The sequence below is a fragment of the Ooceraea biroi genome, chromosome 4, assembly GCF_003672135.1.
Source record: "Ooceraea biroi isolate clonal line C1 chromosome 4, Obir_v5.4, whole genome shotgun sequence".
In the NCBI taxonomy this organism is placed as follows: Eukaryota; Metazoa; Arthropoda; class Insecta; order Hymenoptera; family Formicidae; genus Ooceraea; species Ooceraea biroi.
In genome coordinates this window covers 4,076,271-4,089,379 of record NC_039509.1, presented here as the reverse complement: position 1 = coordinate 4,089,379, position 13,109 = coordinate 4,076,271, and positions in this window count along the sequence as shown.

The following is a 13,109-nucleotide window of genomic DNA, read 5'->3' as shown; positions in this document are numbered from 1 at the left end:
TAAAGACTCCAAATCATTGATTTACAGATTTCACCATTGATGGCAGCCAATAACGTGTGAACCTGATTCAAATTTCAGACACTCCAAAATTCAATAAATTAAAAAAATTAACATATAAATAAATATTTAACTCCCTAACAACATGTGCAAGCATGCGCGTGTAATTTACTTACCTCTTAAGTTATTTTACATTGAAGTTAAGCAGCGATGATCGCCCTGCTTCTCACTGCTGTCCGCGAGCGTAGGTCTCTCATCGCTAAATAAATCGTCAATTTACGGACTTATTGTCAATCCTACGCAATCGGAACAGCTGCAGCTGTACTGCGCTCGGAATCGATTTTCTTTCCCCGGCGCGCCACTGTAGGCGTGAACACTGGCTAGAGAAAAACATGTAGGAACAATCCGTAATTCAGGCTCACGGATATCAATTCCGCCTTCGGCGTGGACCGACAAGCGTCCGCGTCTGCTGATACGCACATCTGTTTGCTCAGAATAATGCTTCCGAGTGGCTAAATATTTTTATAGTTTTGCGCGAACGTAAAGTATCCCGTAAATTTCTTTCAGCCGAAGAATTTTGGTGATTCGAGTGTCTATACCTCACAGATCAGATGACGATATTGAATGCTCCTCCAATGGTGATTACGCATTATACATTTTTATTTTTGCCTCGCAAAAAATTGTTAATTCTTCGCTTTCAGTTCTCCAACGAAATCTCGTGAAAAGGCCCTCCTGATTTGATTTCACGTGAGTGTGCGCTGCTTAAGGGCCAATCGCGGTGGATCGGAAGGTTTCACGTGTATTATATACGCTCGTCTTGTGTATCTTATGGTGGATATAGCCGCAGTATATCCAGTCGCGGCTGCAAACTGCCGCGATCATAATCCATAACCGAGTATCCATTCCCAAGGAACCACAGACCCCACGTGAAATCCGATGCGATACGTGCAACACTCCTGAACAAAGTATACCTTCGCTCCCTCGCTTCGAAGGTGTAGTGCATCGCTGAAACGTGCACCCGGTTTCTTCACCTTGCAGGCGTGCACTCCGATCCACGTCGATCGTACCGTCTTCGTTCAAAGCCGACGTCGACCACGAGCGTCTGTCTATCCGTGGCACGCGTAAAAATTTCCACTTTCTCCAACCTGATATAAGTACGCAGATAATTAATTGATATAATGCGAGCATTATATGCTCGTGCCGTGAATTATCGATTAGAAACTTGGTCTCCTCTCTGGCGCAAATGCGGGGCGTTGGAAGCGCATTTTCCCTCTATTCCTCCAATATCCGTAATATTAATTTCTCGCCTCGGTAGAAATTACCTCCAGCTGACGTAAACTGGTCGGAGAAAACATTTTCGAGAAATCCGTATTCTCTTACGGAACGTCATCTCCGAGATGAATTCAGATAATCCGTATGACGAAGGTGCGCCAAGGTGGAAAGATCTTTCGCAAATTTTTCGCAAAAACCTGAAACAAAATATTAATATGCATTCTGTTATCTGTATGCACTCACACATTATCAGAATTATTCATTTAATCTTTAATCCGTAGAGCCCCGTAAATTGCTTCGATTCTGACATTCCCATAAATTTACATAATTTATTCCCTGAAATAAGATTTAAAAAAATCTACATCCGCATCCGCGAATCCTTGCGCATCGATCTATTTAAGACCAAATATACATTGACTCTCCTGCAGTAGCAGTAGCATAATGCAAGTCACCGTGCACACGTGTGCGTACGTCACGCGCGTATAGCTCCACATAAATACATACACACACATACATACATATACCTACACGCCCGATATAAAAATCCGCTCGCCGGCATGAGTGGCGTCGGCTTTGAGTTTTTTTTGCTTCTGCCCCTTGGCTACTGGCGGCTGCTCTCCCGGGCGCGCTCCGATGGAAACGATCGCGATCCAGAGGCCAAGGAGAAAACCGAACCAGCTCAAACTCTTTCTCGGTCCCCGCCCGCCCCCGTTTGCTTGCATCGCCTGCGTTTCGTCGTGCTCTGACATCGTTTTCGCGGCCTTCCTTCCATACCCGGCTCCTCTCCGCCTGCCTCCTGCATACCCGCTTAAACCCTTGCCGACGTCGCTCGCTGTTCGTCGGTGAAACCGCGTGTCTGGAATTTCCAGCGGCGATCCGTACGCGATTTTACAGCTAATACGCGTCTACTAACGCATTGCTGACAATTGCGTTAACGACGATGTCGTGTCTCGCGCGCCGCGTTGCTCGATCGTTGCTCAAAACCCAATCGCAGTGATCACTCCCTCATTGGAAACACCCTTGCGAATTTTCCGCCATTCGGGGAACCTCCGTCAGGAACAGTCGTCCTCCTCATCCTTCCTTGTCAGTCATCGGAGAAAGTGCACGAGTCACCTTTCAAGGCAGGCCGCATAAAGAGAAAAAAAGGAACCCGACTGATATTATAAAACTCATAAAATGATTCACGGCGAGAGCTCGTTCATCACGTCGTACATCGTCGGGTTGCATTGCCTCGGGATGTTACTTTCCGCTTCGGTGTCACGTTGGATTACATCTTCCGTACGTCGCGTCAGGCATGCGTTGCCCCTTTCTGCCTCTCCTCTTCCCTGCGTGAATATCCCCCTGTCTCTTCCCCGCGCTACGCAGACGTCTGCTCTCTCGGCGAAGGGGGTTTTATACGCGGGACGTGTTCGATGATATTAATTATCTCCTCGTTCCCGACGCGCATTACTGAAATTTGTTATCGTCGCCGGTAATCAAATACTCTGCACGGAATCTGTAATGAGAGGCCTGTGGCCTTTATCCGTGCGCGCACGGAGAAAGAGGGAACGCCGCCGCTTATTCGCTCGGTCGCTCTCTTCTTTTTCCCGTCGCCGGCACCGCTGGTGACACTCTCGCAAAATAAGGCATTTCCAGTAATTCGCGGTTACAATATTGGGACCGGACCAGCGCCGCGGGAATTCTCTCTCTCTCTGTGCGCGCGAATTGTACGCGGCTGTAAAGACCCTTCGTTACGGCCGTTATTATTAGCTCGACTATCGCACAGGGAGCGTTATCCCCGTGTTTACGGGATATCAGAAAATGTCGCCGAATTACGCGGCGTTGAAAGGAGTCCTCGAAAGACGGGAGAGCCGGGTAAATATATTATAGGATGTAAGAGTAACGGTGGTAAGTTTCCCGTTAAATTAAAATCACCGCGTTACGGAAATCTTAACGGGCCGCGCGCGATTTTACTGTATTCGAGATGGGATCATGTAAATCGTTTTAATTAACGGAATTTCGCATGAGTGATCGGCGAGCTGATGCAGGAAGTAGAAGCATTTCGAAATTTGCCGGGTTTAGAGTGAATCTCTCTCCGGAGGTGTGATGTGCGAAGTTTATCGACGCACGGACGAAGCGCGACGAAATGAGATGGGGAGAGACGAGGATAACGCGAGATCTCTCGAGAATCTCGTTTGAGTTTCATGAGGTACGATGTTCGATTCCGGGTCTCATTTAGTAGGAACGGCCTTGAGATCTCATGCACGATACGGCACTCGGAATCGAGGTCACCTGTGGAATTGGTCATGTAAATCGATTAATGTACAGCCGCCCTGGTAATACAGGTATAAATACCTTCTGTAATGAGAATTAATGCATTCGGCGTGCATGCTGGGAACAATTATCGCCTTTGCTCGGCGTTTCTCTCTTGCGCGTAAGTGCACAATTGTACACGGAATAACAGCAATTGTAAAAATCTTAGCGACTAATACGGTACCGCAGAACTTTCAAAGGCTGCGTCCGATTTCAAAGATCGTGGCATTAAATTGGCGAATTACGTTTTTTTCGAGGAGAGATGGGAACAGCGTACTCTCTCTCTCTCTCGTTCTCGAGTCATGATCTTCCAAACTTCCAGGTTCCCAGGAATACGATCCCCCGAGTATCCCTCGAGTAGCTAGTAGCGACTATTTCCGTTACAGCTGGGAAAACGTTCGTGTCTGGAGGCTGAGAGATAAGCAGATTAAGTATTCCGTTCGTAATTAAATCCATCCGCTGGCGGAGTTATCTAGCCGGGGCGGATGCCTATCGATCCTCGAATCGATCGAACGATAATCATCCAGGCGTAAATTTCCTGAATCTCGTCCTCTCTGCGTCTCGTCCTTCTTTTTCGACGCAAAGTCCGAGGACGTGACTCGGAGATGGACAGCATGGGAGGGTTTAGTGAGAGGGAGAGGGGAACGAAGGGAAAAAGAGAGCAAGATAAGGAGCAGAAGAGGGCTGTTTTTATTCCTCCTCGCGCTGGTATTCCATCCTCCTCCTCGCTCGCATTACTCTCTGTCTTTGTCGCTGTTTTCGTTCCTTCGTCGCGAGCTGTCCTCATTGCGCTGTCCAACGTTCCTCGTCTCTCTTTCTCTCTCTCTCTGTCTTTCGTGCCGTGAAGAACGTCGAACGAAGCGATCGAAACGCGTGACGCGCCTTGCGATGCGATCCGACACACGCGTGTGCGTGTGTGCGTGCACGCTCTAGCCGTCGATTGGAAAGCGCGGAAAGGGGACGAGAAAAGGGCGTACGGGGTCCATCGGAAGCTGGCCGAAGGAAAGGGATATGGAGGGGCAGTGGAGGATCGTGGACGATGAAGGCATAGGCGTATGAAGCGCGCTTACGTCTAGGAGCTGAAACAGTCAAAAGCGTGCGAAGTCAGTTTTGTATTATACATTTTAGCATCTTCCTTAATTAATAAAAATAATTATTCGTCTCATCCGAAAACTGCTAATCAATATAAATGATTTATAAATATATTTCACTGGGATATATAAGATAAAGATATACATCGCGGCGATTGCAGATGTGTGTCGAGATATCTCGCGCAGGAGAGTTTCGAGAGATCGGTTTAGCTGTTGCTCCGAACATTTTAATCCGCCACCGGGAGAGAACGACGACGTTGTCGGCGGCGACAACGGAGGGAACGCGGGAGAAATTTCTCGACGAAATAAACGCGCTCTATGGCGCGGGCGATCGCGGCCACGCCCTGTCTTCTTCTCTTCGCCGCCGTTGGCCTTCCTTCGGCTCTTCAGGACCGAACGAACGGACGTACGAACATATGAACGTAACGAACGAAAGTACGGACGGACGGACGAGCGAGAGATACGGCGAAAGGAAGTGTGTCCGCACACGCACACGCACACACACGCGGGCCGAGGGACGCGATGGTACCCGCTGAGAGGTCCGGAGAGGGCCAAGGGCGCCTCTCTCGAAGAAACTGACGCGTCCTCCATGTGGTGAGAAAATCCTCCATTCGAGAGGAGGAGGAGGAGGAGGCGGTGGTTTAGCGCAAAAGAACCATCGCAACGTCACCGACGTGTGTATGAGAAAGAAAGAAAAAGAGAGAAGACGTCACCGGGTAGTGGATTGGGCGGGAGGGGAAGGACGAGGGTGCATCTCTCTTCGTCTCTGGACAACGACCTACTCCTCCTCGCTCCATCTCTTTCCGCTTTTCTCCTCCCCGGATAGCCTCATTCGTTCCTTCTCTCTCTCTCTCTTGAAAGCTCGGCAGCTCCTCCGCTCCCGCGTCTCCACGCGCACCATTTATTAGAATGAAAACGTCATTACTGACCCGGCCGTAACTAATGCGCCGGTCGCGCAGCCACTTAACGGCGGTCGTATGATCGGGGGCGAGGAGGAGAGGGGCAGCGGTCACGTTCGAACCCCCTGGCCATGGAGGGAAAGGAAATCGTCGGAATCGTCGTTAGGACGTTAACGACGGAGAAAGGAAGAGATGGTCCACGCCAATGCGGCGCCTCCTCGCGCTGCTGCCGCGCTGCTGCGATGGGGCGACGGTGATTTCGGGTCCCAGATGAGTGCTGGATGATGGAAACCGGGAATTAGAGTACGGTCCACCACGCTCGACGGTCGGGCCACCTTCTTAGTTAAAATACATATATACATCATACATACATACATACACACACCCGCACTTATGCGTGCTCCTCTCATCTCGCGAAGAGAAAAACCGCCTTGATTACGTTTAACGTAAGTTGTTCGGGGTGCTCGTTAACGCCGTCAACGCGCGCGAGTTACGTAACGGCGCACTTTTCCAAGCAGAGCAACGCGAGAGTTCCGGCTCGTTAGAATCTGTTATGTCACGTTGCTCTGTGACAGCTACCTATCAGTAAATCATTATGTCACCTAATTCCTCGTCACTTGTTCTTTGCAAGCGGGCTTCTTGTTAATGCTATCGCGCGACGATTGTCGCTACGACGGATTGCAATGTTGAATAAACGTCTCACGACGTTTTCCGTTAATATCTCTCTCCTCGCAGAGAGTACGCTGGCACTTCGGGGTGCGACGATCCGGTGGATCCTTTTTCTCGTGTCGGCTTGCGTGTGTGCGCGTTGCCTCTGCGACATTTTGATACCCGATGACGCTATATCGGATTGTTTACGACGTCTCGCGACGCTGCCTCTTCGGTGTTTGCGTGTAATCGCTGGCAGCGAATTTGCATTTAATCGGCATATTAACTTCCATAAGCTATAAAATATTAGAAGCCGCTGGGATAGGCCAGGTAAATAGCTGCGCGCGCGATCGCGCGCGGATAGCGATGCTCGCGGCTCCGCGCGGCGCGAAGGTCGTCGCGATAGACATTTTTCACGTAATTGTTGTTTCTGCGGTGAACCGTGACGCATAGTTAACTGCGTCTAAGTATCGCCTGTATCACGACGCGCGTTTATGGTTTCATTCCGATACACATTTCACGGTATATTCCACTTTCCTGCGATTCGAGAGGTGTATCGGGGTTCGAGGTCGCGTATCGGGGTTCGTTGTTCGTTCTTTCGCGAGCGCTTATCGTTCTCGTCATGCACAACTGCTCGATATACAGTCCGCCGGTACGTCAAAATTCTTCTCGTGCCGCAAATTGCCCGAGATTTTTGCCGCGCCTAAACACCGGGCAACTTAATATATTTGACAGGTGCTACACACGCGTACGCGTTATTTTTCAAATAGACTACAAGTATTCGTACCGAGTATCATTGAACCGCAACTCTCAATATCGACTGAAGGCAGAGGTATGACCGTGTTTAATCCACGGTCAATTTTCAGTCCGCTGCGGATAAAAAAAGTGCACAGTTGCAATCTGGGGAACGCACTGATTATTTTATTTTACATGTGCGATGGGAGTATCGATTCTCCTTTTTCTCTGGCGCAGGCACGCCGCGCCGGTCGGGCATGATTTTCACGATTTTCATGGCAGTCGCAATAGCGACTGAATCGAATTCCGCGGTCTGTTTCCCGGAACGGACGCGCCTCTCGAGCGAGGCCCGAGAGAGGTGGGTTTTCGCGGCGAAGAATTTCATTGAACAGCTCCCTTACTGCCCGAGGCCGCGGCGCGATCCGTAATAGGCAGGGAAATGCCTTGCAGGATGCGGGCAGGATATGGCAAGTGGAGCTGTTCAATTCGCCGAACTGGTCTGGCATGTGCTACCGCGGAATCGGTCGCAGCTGACACGCTGAATGCCCAAGTCGCCGGTTTTTCCAGGCGCGAGTGTCGTCGAGTCAACAACCCCTGATGGCGCGTCCCTGATGGCCCGCGTGACAACGCGAACCACGCATCGGTGACATCGTATACATCACGGGGACTAACCGGATCTAAGATCGCCAGCAACAGTGGAGCCGAGCGATTATCGTGGCCAATGATCATTAACGTGCGCGAGTACGTTATTAATTAACGGAAGCTCCCCCTAACGAAGAGGCAGCCGATATTACTCAAATTCAGATAAGATTCCCAAGTGCGTGTGTGCACGTGATTCCTTTTTTGTTAGGGGCTGAAAGCTATTCGATAGACATTCCGCTGGTGAGTGCTCGTCGTCGTCGTAGTAGCGGGCGATCTCGTGGCGATCTTGATATCAATTCTGGTACGGCAAATTGTCGAGGCGCACGCTGATGCGTGCATATATCGTGGCGCATGAGGGGATTCGTGACCACAAATATTATCTTGACTGCTGGAATGGCGCTTTGAGGAAGTAAACAAGCTGTTTCTATATTCGTGCGCAGACGGCCAGTTCTCTCTCTCTTTTTTTTTTAATTGATCCCGCTGATCCTCGCATCGATCCTACGAGTCTTAATTGCTTGCTCGATTCATTAAGAGCATAAATATCACGAAAATGTCATTCGCTGTTTTTCTCGATAACATGGAGCGCGAGGCGAGGGAGATAAAAATAAGTAATTAATAGCGAGTTTGGAATAATGCATTAAGTCCCGAAGATGTTATCGTAATAAGATCTGGCGGTGCGGGAGATCATATCGGTATATCAATTTCAATGTTTTCATCGTTCTTTTAGCAAATACCTCGCATCTGGTATTTATTGGATGACTGCTACATATCTCACCTCGGTCCGCACGGTATTCTCTCGCGCTCGTAAATCAGACGAGCGAGAGAGTCCCGCGGATGATTCAAATTGCTTCCGATAATCCGAGCCGAGTCGGTTTCGAAACGGAGTCGGTCGAAGCGCGCCGGTTTGGCGGCCGAAGCGATCCCCAACCGATGATGGCAGTCAATGAAATTCCGAGACCAAGGATCGCGAATTGCCAGGGAGATCGACCCGGCATTCCTGCAGCCACATGCTGCGCCTTGGCGAAAGGCGCTCTCGTTCGGCTCGCGAAATGGAAAGGGGCACACCCATGCGTGCATAGCGCACTATGTTACGAGAAAACTGTTTACGCGGAGGATCCATGAGGAAAGTTCCATTCATTGGTACGGCTATCTAGTTTACGAGCGTACATGCAGCGTAAACATCGCTCGAGTACATTATCGAGTGCTTTATCTCTTGCAATCAATAATTTCTAAACTCTGGTTAACACCACCGATTTAATTTAATCTTTTGTTTATTTATGAATTAAACGTATAAATAAATGTAGAAATGTAGAAATAAATAAGTAATAATCTGTAACAGCTCAATTTTGTGCTAAATATTCTGGCGAGCAATTCCGGAATTGAGATTTCACCGAGAACAGTGAATGTATATTATTGAATAATTAATTGATTAATATAAAATATGTTCTGATTAGAGAATAAAAACGTATTTTTAATTATACCCAGAATTTTACAGCGAGATCTTATCGCTCGAGACTTTTGTCGCCTGTCGTCGGTGACTTCAACGCCGGTGACTTCGATAGCAGAGCGCAACGCGGGAGACATCAACGCCCGCACTGGTCTCTATGTTCAGTCGATTAATCTGGGACTTCGATAGTCGCATGATTAATTTGATAGTCGGCGAGCAGGAACGTAGGAGCACATATCACTCGCTGAAAAGCATCTCGCTACCGGTATATGCTATTTTTATGTTTTACCGAGCCTACCGAGTATCTACGTTGCAAATCAGTTCCATAAATAGCGTCACTCCGTGGGACGTTAATGTCAGCCGGTGTACATCGACGTACACGGGACGTACGCGCCATATATCAGGCGCGACTTGAAATTCGAAGTGCGCGGCTGTGATTTTTCCTAATAAACCTGTACTCGCCGGCTACCGACGCACGCTAAGCGTCGCGCCGCATGTGTTCCGCGCGGCGAAGCTACTCGTTCGGATTCTCCCGATCGCCTGCGTCGCTGAGGCCGGTAGTGTAGTGGTGGACGTTGCTGATCAGCAACGTCGGTGACGGCGCAGCAGCCGTTGCATGTGCATGCGCGCAGCTCGTACATGTGTACGACATACGCAACGCGCATGTGTACATATATGCACTCGCTGCGGTAGTATGGTGGTGGTTGTGACGGTGGTAATGGTGGTAGTGATGGTTGGCGCACCGGACGAAGCCAGGTGAAAGAATGTCAAATGATGATTGGTCATTGCGGTGGCCAATGGGTCCCCGACTTCTCGTCCGGTAGGTAGGCTCTCGCCGTTGCACGTACCAGCGCCGCCTCCTGGTGCAGCTAGCTATCAAGGCACATAAAGTTGCGTCGTGTCGCGATTCAAGCCCGCCGCCCGTAATCGGCACCCGCGTCGCCACGAGGAACCGTAGACGCGGCTGGATCCTCGCTTCTTCCTCTTCTCTTCTCATCTTCTTCTTTCATCCTCTTTCTTCTTCGTCTTCTGCTTCATCATTATCATATCCTTCTTCTTCTTCTTCTCTGCGTCCTCTCCTGCGGCTGTCGACTTCCTCCCTTGATGCTTCGTGACTCCACGATGCGCACGCCGTTCGACGATCAGCCGAGATGGACCCTTTTTTGCCGTTCTGCGGTCGGAATTAAATGCACTTAGTGTTCTCGGCGTCTCGATATTCGGCGGGGACGCCGCAACGATTTTTCTTATTCCTTCTGTTGCATGTACCCATCATCCCGAAACGTGTAAACATTGTGTCAGCCGTAGGGCGATTTTTCCTCAGTCGAAATATTTTTTTACAGGAAATTGTACAGCTTAAGGGAAAGGCTCCGCGAGATTCCATCTCGTAATCTTGCAAGAAATGTGAGCGGCCACGTTTACAGATGTCTAATTACTAAACGGTACTGGAAAAGTGCACGCTTCTATAAGAAGAACTGGAGTTTCATATCTGTGAGTTGGAGTGCACAAATTAGATTAGAAAATAATTACGTTACTGCTCTGAGTTAATATCGAGTAGGAGCGGACTTTTTCCGCGTGCTTATCTGCAGCACTATATAAGCCCGAGCCGTTTACAACAAACTTTCCCGAATTTATGCCCGACGAGAGCAGAGAAATTGCGTTAATGATACGATATAATGACATCAAGATGCAGATACGCGTTATCACTCGGTATAAACCTGCTACCATAATCGTTATCCGCCGCGACACAAAAAGACCAGCGCAAGTGCTCCCCTGTTTTTTACGGCAAGGTGGATCCTACAGGTTTCATGTCACCTTCCTTTTTCACTTCAGTTACATCTAATAAACAAATCGCGCGGTTTTACATATTTTATCTTTCAGTTTTAAGGAAATGTTTATTTTCAATACATATATTTAGAGTCTTCTACCAAATACCTAGTTCGCTTGAAGGATATTTATTGTGAGGGATGATAACCAATATCTCATCAATATCGAATATGTAGTGAATAATATAGAAAAATACTATGTTACAAGATTGCGTTACCCGGGAAATTCCGTCAAAATTAACTTCCGCAGTCATCAATTAATCAGTCACTGCGTGACCAATCGACTTCTTCCTGTCGTTGTCTGGACATGGCTCGTCTTTGTCGTGGGTATCACACTACAAGAGTACTTACTCAGTGCCGACATCAGTACCGTTAGTGCGATACTGTACAGACCAATTGATAGTAGACAATGCACAGCTTCGGGATTCCCGTTTATCGACACAATTCTGAACGCAATTGCCTTGCGGAACCTTACACTGAGAACCGAGAACCGCGTAATATCCTAGAAATAATAGCGCGTATTATCAATGGTGCTTTGTCCAGTTATTAGAATCAGAAGAATCCAGTTATCAGTTATCAGAAGAATCTTCTGATTTTTTCAAATTGAGGGGACGGGAAAATACAATGAAATAAGTTGCGATCGTTAACTGTAATGTTAACTCACAGTGGCAGAATCGGAAATAATAAAACTCTGTGATGGTGATTCCAGCTTCGATGATACTCTTCATCGCAGTCGACGCGATGGGCTTCAGACTCCGTCAGCGGATCGCGTTTCAAATAGTAGATTTCTTTGTATGCCGATCCTGGGCGTACACATTCTAACTATACGATCAGGAACGCCGAATCAAGGTATCGATGGCATGTATATATAGGTATATACATATGTATACGATCGGGATCCGCGCTGCGTCACTCTTCGATACGCCGAATACCGATGCATCACCGTACATTCCTCGCCTCTTTTTCGGACGCACTTACGTGACTCACATTCAGTACAATCCGTGTAAGTAAAGCTGTAGAACTGCACTCTCACGTGGCTGAGGCTTGCTAAGTTGGGTTTCAATGATATTTCGATTAATGCTAAGGATTATGTTGCACAAGATATTTCGATATTGATGGGGCGTAAAGCGATGACGCATTCTGTGTGCATGAGAACGCGACGAATTGTTAACATAAATGAAAAATCCAATTACATAAAAAGCTGCAAATATAAAGATTGACATAAAAGGATGAAAATCACGGCGTTATAAAAGGATTCCGCTGCAAAATTAGAGTCCCAGTTGTCAGAATCAAGGACGGCCTTTCCATTTGTATTATTTTAATCGATTTTTCATCCGTAATGCACAAATTTATGAACAGAAACGAATTTGCCGAGTCCAATTGTAACTCGTTCGCGCATTCATCGCGTAATCCAGCAGTTCCTGCACGCAGATAGTAAAAGAGAGCACAGAGGATCTCGTGTTTCCTCGTGCGCCGATTTAACGGCTCGCGAAGCGTCGAAAAACGGCGCATAACGCGGCACCGTTCGCGTTATCACGCGCCGGCCGTTTTATTGCTTTCCACGACGTATTTCCACCGGGCGACCGTATAAATTTCGCCGATAGAATCTCGACAAATGAAATTACAAGGCGAACCCGTGGTTAGTTCACGCAACAGCGTAAGTCGCGGGAACGTATCGCCGCACGTGATCGCTTACACCGACGAAAGCGCGTACATTCCGCACTTGGGTGACGAGAGGGACGAGAGGTGGAGAGCAGGCTCGTGATACACAACGACGATAAAAATGAACGAGGCCGTATCGCGGAGGAATATAAGGGCGATCGGTGACAAGATTGATCTCACGGCAGATAGATTGTATCACGTCCGAGATCTATTTACGGTAATTTACGCCGCACGCCACGCACGTCGGGATTCTTTTCCGGAGGTTGTTGCAACGCGGATGTGCGCTAAGGGCGCGCGAGCGCGCGTATTTACGCAGTGCCCCGCGCGCTACACCTCGCCATGTGCTGGTCGTCGTAAAACGGATCTACGATCCTGATTGCGCGACGTATAAAGTCATAGTTGCGATTAAGGGGACGTGGCGAAAATAAAAATCCTCCGCGAGGGAGACGGAAATCGCGAGGAGATAGCGCGGCCAACAATGATTTAGAATCGACCGATAACTGACTAATTGCTTGTAATCTTGTTCATGTTCGTGTGTGGACATACGGTGATGCTGTGCGCCGACGAGTCGCGATGTTCGCCGTCGCGCTATCAGTAATTA